The sequence below is a fragment of the Choristoneura fumiferana genome, chromosome 13 (assembly GCF_025370935.1).
Source record: "Choristoneura fumiferana chromosome 13, NRCan_CFum_1, whole genome shotgun sequence".
NCBI lineage: Eukaryota > Metazoa > Arthropoda > Insecta > Lepidoptera > Tortricidae > Choristoneura > Choristoneura fumiferana.
The window spans coordinates 4,530,711-4,537,980 of NC_133484.1; the positions used below are offsets into that span (position 1 = coordinate 4,530,711).

Sequence of the window (7,270 nt, forward strand, 5' to 3'; positions counted from 1 at the left end):
ATTAGCCGTTAATTCCTCAAAAGTGGGTAGTTTGAAATGCTCGCGCCTAATAGCTTTGTTCAGGTCTCGTGGGTCTAGGCATATGCGTAAATCACCGTTAGGTTTCTTAACCACCGTCATGCTATTGACCCACTCCGTCGGACCTTCTACCTTAGAAATTATTCCTTCGACCTCCATTTCGGTTAATTTATTTTTTATTTGCTCTTTTAGCGCAATTGGTAACTTTCTAGGTGCGTGGACGATGGGAGAAGCATTGTTTTTTAACTGTATTTTGTATTCTCCCGGTAAACAACCCATACCCGTAAAAACATCTGGAAATTCGGCTAGTATGTTTTCACTAAAGTTAACAGATTTATCGATGGACATTATTCTTTGAAGTAAATTTAACTCCACACATGAAACTCGTCCCAGTACTGGAGGGGAGTCAACATCAGCAATTATAAATTTTAAGAAAAATACGTTTTCTTTGTAATTTACTTTTAAGAAACACTTGCCCACTACTGTAATGTTGCCACCCGAATACGCCTGTAACTTGATTGACGTTTTTGTCAAATCATCCGCTTTTAAACCAATACTACCTAAAAGTCTGTTTGGCAACACGTTCACGTCCGCTCCAGTATCTAATTTAAAACTGATCGAGACATTATTTATTTGTAATTGTACGGACCAATCGCTACTTTTATTATTATTGTGGGAAATTACCTGATCGGTGGAGTCCTCCTGCAATGTATACACATGTTGCGCCGATCTACACATTCTTGCGTAATGATTTCTCCTGCTGCAATTGTCACATCGAACGCCGTACGCAGGACACTCCATCCTCCTGTGAGCTCGCCCGCAATTACCACACCTGTTTGTGATGCTGCGCTGGTCCCTTGCGGTTGATTCGGGTGCCGAGACTCGCATATTTGTGTTGGTGTTCGCTGGACGCTGTTTTGTAAAGGACGGCTGGTAGTTGTTGCGATATATTTTGTTTTCTCGTGCTCCCCTATTAGCACTCATTCCCGACGGTGCGCGCGGCGGCCGCGGCACTTGATTGAGCGCGGGTCGTCTGTTCACAAGGTGTACGTCGCAGGCTCCCGGTTCGATTCCGGCGGTATCCTCTTGAAAAACTTCATGTATATGGTGGTTGCAGCTATCGATTTTCATGTTTTGTGCTTGTATGCGGGTTATTTCGGCCAATTTACATAAGTCCAAAGCTTTTTCCAAAGTAACATTTGGTTCTCTGAGTAATCTTTCGGAGAGTCCTACATCTCTCAAGCCACAGATAAATCTGCTGCACACCAAATCATCTTGCAGGTCCTTGAGTTCACATTTTGCTGCAATTTTATTTAGTTCAAAAACATATTGTTCGGCCGACTCTAACTCTTTTTGGTTTCGAGTGAAAAATTTATGTCTTTCAACTGCTAGGTTCTTTTTAGGTATAAAAAAATCATCGTATTTTTTTAATAGTTGGTCTACCGTCTGTATGTCCTCATCGAATTGGTCGTACACTTCGCGACATTTTTCTCCAATTATATGTAACAGTATGTTTATTTGCACTTTCTTGTCTTTTTTCGCTATTTCACACGCCGCAAAGTAAATCTTAAAGGATTTTTGCCATTTTTGCCATTCGGCACTTAAATTTCCAGAAGTTACGTTTGTTAGATTGTTCTCAAAAAGGAAAGGTGGCGGTGGTTGTAAAATCGATTCCATCTTTGCGAATAGCGCTGATTTCTTCCGTTGAGTCTTCGTACAATATCGCTAACACTGCTTATCGACTCGTAGGTTATTTAATAATCACAAACACTTTTTGATTTTTTAGATCCGGCTGCGCCATGTCAGTGTATGGGACCAGGGCGCGTGAGTGAAACACAAAGGTCGTGCATATACTGGCTTTATTATCTCCTTTCATCTACCTTCAAACACAGTATATAAAACACAACAAGTGCAAGCACATTAAGACAGTGCATTAAGACTAAAGAGGCTTTAGCGAATAAACGTTAACGTTTTTGCTTTTACAGAGTTTATAGCTCGTTGGGTGACGTTGACGCGGGGTTTATGTCTAATCTGATCTCGACTTAATTTATACAAAACATTATTGCACACTTACTGTTGTCACTGGAAGAATTTAATGAATATTTATAGTTATTTATAAGTGCTACTTAACAATTAAATTGAATAGAATACTGCTCAAAAGCATCCCAGATTAATCCTTACTAATATATGCGAAAGTGACACTGTTTGTTCGATTGTTCCCCTTTCATAATTTAACTACTGAACCGATTGCCTTGTAATTTTGCATATCTACATATTAGAAGACCAGAATAAATAATAGGGTACTTTTCATCCCGAAAAAATTAGTTGTTTCCGTAGGCGAGCGGTAAACGGCTATATTATAGTAACAAATAAATCTGAGAATGCAAATATATTTTTACTTAATTCATATCTTTGAGAAACGTTATTTTTCTCCATGGATAAAAAAAGCAGTTTTTAAAAAACAGATTAAGTAAGAAAGAAGCCCGAAAACAAATTGATAATTTAAAAGGCAGCACAAGACATTTTCTAAAATAATTAACAAGCATCAAAGAATCAACGAAAGTTTACCGTCTAAAACTCATTTAAAATCTGAAGCTTCCATTCAATGTTGCGGGGGATGGATTGCCTTAAATACTTTCATATTTAAACGTTTTCGCTGTGAAGAAAATTGAGAGAGATAGAGGGTGGAGGGTGTTACGGTCGGGGCCGGCGGCTGGCGGCGAAGCGGCCAGATAATTAGATTAAGGGGAACGCGGACGGCTCCGCGGTGCTCCCGAACAATACTACCTATCAGTCTTTAAAGCTTTCGGATCCGCTCGGCTGCCGGCGCTGATTGTGCTTGAGACTTCCCTTTATTCTTTCGATTCTCGTTCGCACTATTTTAATCACACTTAGCAGTTTCTTCTCCTAAATTTGTGAAACGTTATTTTCACTTTGATTTTAAATTTATTAAATAAGGCGTTACTTTGCAGAGGTCCATATTAATGAACTAAAACAATTACTTTGGTCACCCGCGACCTTATGATAGACAACCGTACACCATGCTACCAGATGTTAGACCACAGATGTTAGAGTCAAACATCTGGTAGCATGGTGTACGGTTGTATTGCTCTGAAGATGAGCTCTGGTTGAGTTCGAAACGTGTCAGTATAGTGTGGTGGTGGTGATAGATGGGTTTGTGTGATTTATGTGTGATCTTACAGTGTGGAGGTGGAGGAACTGCATGAACACGCATATCTTGCATAAGCGTAGCTATCATAAGGTCGCGGGTGAGCAAAGTAATTGATTTAGTTCATTTTTAAATTTTTATTTTACTTAATTGCGCGATTTTTTGGTTCAAGAACAACAATCAGATGCTCGATTATAAATAAACTAGCGACCCGCCTCGGCTTCGCATGGGTGCAACTTAAAAAAAAACGCGTCACTTATATCGCTCTTATATATTGTTAAAAAACGCATTAAAATCAGTGGCGTAGCTTAAAAGACCGAAGAGTACATAACACACATACATCTAGAGGAACATACGGCGGGAAACCACTTTGTTTTATACTATGTAAAGATAAATTATACAGTTTAGGGCCCCCTGGGTCGCTTTTGAAAAAGAATAAAAAAAAACTAGATCTACATATTAAGAATTCCATAAATACCTTTACCATTTATCTACAAGGTAGGTTATGTCTGGCAAATTTTAAGTGTCTATATACTTAGTGTAGCTTAGGCTGTGCTTAGTCAGTCAGTGAGTCATGCTACTGTATAATAGATATGGAATGAGATAACATCAAACTAAATTAAATTAACAATAACAAATAAATTATCACGGCGATAGATGTGAAACAATGCACTTGAAGTAATAAGCGCGGGGAGATGTTTAGTTTGGTGTGTTCGCGTAGTAACTAACGGCAAAGGCGGGGTAATATATTTAATTACAGGCACTCCGACACTGCACCAATCTAGCAATTACGGCACAGAGCGGCGGCGCGTAATCAGCGCCCTTTACAACCCCGAACCGGCACGCGTCAGAGAGCGCTCTAAGCTCAAACTCTAGCGCTTTTGATTCGCATTTCACAACCTGTTGACGAGTTAGTTAAGCCCCTAGAGCGTGTACCAGCGCAGCACAAAGCGAACTGGTAGAACCCTTCAACTGCACGCCTCTGCTGTGTCTGACGTTTGTAGTCTAACTTGCCTATAGCACGGTTGATATAATGTACTGCCGGACATATGCAATGCACTGTCAACTACATAAGTGCTTTACCATTTTTATGGTAGTTTCTACATCAGATTTTTTTAATAAGGCTCATTACCACATTGATAAGTTAGTATAAGTTGTAAGTAAAGTACCTACAAGTCGTAACTTGGGACATTACTTTCAAATACTACTTTACAAATGACGTTGAATCTTAGGCTGGTATTGGAATTTCTTCGTCAACTGTACCATTAGAAATAAATATATCTATTAAACACTCAAAATTAGCAGCGAAAAATGAAGAGGATTGTATTTTTGCGAGTAAAATACATTTTACCTAATGAAACAGCCTAAAAGATAAATGTACGGCGACGTACTCCAAGTCTATTGCGCCCTCTTTTCTTCGCCCCCTACGAAATGTATATTATTCGCTAAAATGTGAATAAAACATTAAACCGTCTTTTGTGTAGGAACAATACGTTAATATAGAGTAGGTAAACAATTTGTAAACAGGTGCGGAGGATGGGCGTCTCGCCCCGCGAGATTAATCACGGCACAAAGCGAGTCCGGCCGGGTAATAAACCGAGAACGAGCAACTTCGCCACTTACATTACATGGACATTTATTTCCTACGCTCTGTTTCAACTTTTCCAACTCGCAGGGAGCCAGACACCAGTTTAATTAATTCGCGGGATTCTTAAATATAGAGCCCCGACATTTGTTCAAAGTTTAAAAGATAAAATAAATCACTTGCCTTGTCATCGTCGCCTTCACTATCACACTGCAAAGGGAGAAAAAAGTCAATGAGTTCAAATGTCTGAAAAGCGTCAGTATAAGTCAAAAAACGTGCGCAATTTCATGCAGTCTAGATACTGATTGTTAATCACATTTGCAAAAGTGTTAATGTAATAATAAATACTTCAGAAGCGTTGAGTTAATAGAATGTTTATATTTTTATTGCTTGTGATAACCATCGAATGAATTAAATGTAAATGTAATCCGTCAGCACCCACCCTTTACAACAAATACACCTCGAGATTTTATCCAACAATAAGGATGATATACGGCTAAAGTATTTTCAAGTAAAAGTAGGGATTCCTCCACGTCCTAAATTGGGGAAGTAGGTAGAATATCAATAAACAGGTGAAGAAGATATTATCGTGTCATAAATCGACGAGAACGTTACACGATATTTATGAGGCAAGTTCGCGCCGAGGGAAACAAGCAGGGATCAAGCTGAGATATTACAATTTCAAATAAATACACAGCATAAAGTATTCAGGGCGGGCGCAGGTAATGTTATGTAGTGTGGAGCTGGAGCGGCACCGCCTCGACAAATCTCGTGATTTAGCTGCGATACGCGTCGAATATCGAGCAGGGGATGTGTGCGTTGCGTGATCAGGGTATATTTGCACGCTCTGATCGAGAATTATAGCTATTACCACACTACACGGCTTTTATGAGTTAGTTCAAGCTTAAATATTTTCTGACCTCTTATACATACGGGGAGAATATAAACTAAACATGCAATTTGTTGTTTGGCCAAATGAAAACGATGATGTAATAAAGTAGCTCGCGGCAAAAAAATATTATGCGATAAGAGCGGTTGTGAGACATGCCAGAGAGGAGGCGCAGTGTACACTAAACATGGACAACAATGATTATACTCACGATATAGCCTTTTCCGGAACTACAGCGGCTACTGGCCTGTAGGCAGGAGAGAGAAAGCGAACATATGAGTGGACTGGAGTGACTGGGGGAGGTAAAGTTTGTCTCGTCTCTCCCTAGAGACACCACCGTGCTATTTGTTTTCAATCAGTGCGAGGTGTCGCGGTTTGTATTTGACTTTCGTGCGATTTGAATTCTAAAGTTGGTGGTATAGATAGGGTAATTTAATTCAGATAGCTTTAAGTATTAGGAGAGAGACGAGAGAAATAGCAAACGAAACAGAAGACGACATATTGTTACACATTCTAACAGTCAAGTACAGTTGCAGCAGACATTTAAGTGAATTATTCGTGCATGCGCGACGGTGTAGTGTTCTCGTATAAATCTGTTATTAAGTCCGCAACAAACTTAAGCGGAGACGATAATTAAGAGCCAGAGCAATAAAATAAATTGATGGGTACTTCGAGAAAGCGCGGCATAAGCATTCTACCTTTCCTCAGGTCGCCTTTGGTGGCAAATTGCTAACCCCTGCTCCTTTGTACTCTCGTTATGACTTTTGTGTTAGATTCATCTGGGTATTTATTGGAACAGATTTATTACCGCATCACAATAACAAAGACTTTAAAGATGTTTTATACACCGTACTACGAGGTTCATAGCATTGAGCATTGTTTAGAATGTGATTCTACCGCTGTTCGCCTTTTCTGAGTATTTTATAAACCATTCCATCAAGTCAACGATTCCCAAGCAGCTAAGAGTACCTAGGTAAGTTAGGGTAGTTCCGTTTCATATGGGGCACATAAGCTTGTCGCTTTTAAAATAACTATAAAAGCACTATGTTTTCGGAATAAAGCAAAAGCGACTGTGATCATTTCAAGATCTATTAAAATAAGCCGTTCACGGGTTTCGAGTTAAGACTCTATTTTGAACTTATTTCCCGTCAGTTGATCTCATCGTCTCCGCTCGAAGTACAACAAAGCGGGATGTAAGGCTCGACAGGCGATTGATCACTTACGTCACTAAGCCTGTCGCGGGAAGAGTCTGGGTCGCGAGGCGCTACCGAACTGCCCGTGAGCCGCTCTGACGCCCGTCCACTGTCATCCGACGTGCCAGCGTCTTGAAGCAGCGTAATACCCTGCAACAACCGTAGCTTGTACCAACAAAAAATATATTGTCCCCTCTTTTAAGATGTCGCCAGCTATTTAAATAAACATGACACGAACACAGGGCAACACTTTTTTTACCGACGGAAACAACGAAATTTTTCAAGTCGACGCTATATTTATTATGTTTAACCACGCATAAGATTACAAAGCGAGATTATTCTTTGTTATTGGATGGGAAAAAAACAAATCTACCAATAATTGGACTAAATAGGGACTGATTGTTTATTAAACTCAC

At 39.7% G+C, this 7,270-nt stretch overlaps 1 long non-coding RNA gene across 1 annotated transcript; it reads right to left on the reverse strand.

The window, feature by feature from the left end:
* Nucleotides 1–4,950: 4,950 nt before the first annotated feature.
* LOC141434340 (uncharacterized) lies at nt 4,951–7,001 on the reverse strand. The gene is made up of 3 exons (XR_012452041.1): nt 6,885–7,001; nt 5,873–5,908; nt 4,951–4,982 (listed from the first exon to the last, which is right to left on the reverse strand). It is a non-coding gene; the product is annotated as an uncharacterized lncRNA (long non-coding RNA).
* Between the last annotated feature and the right edge of the window lie 269 nt (nt 7,002–7,270).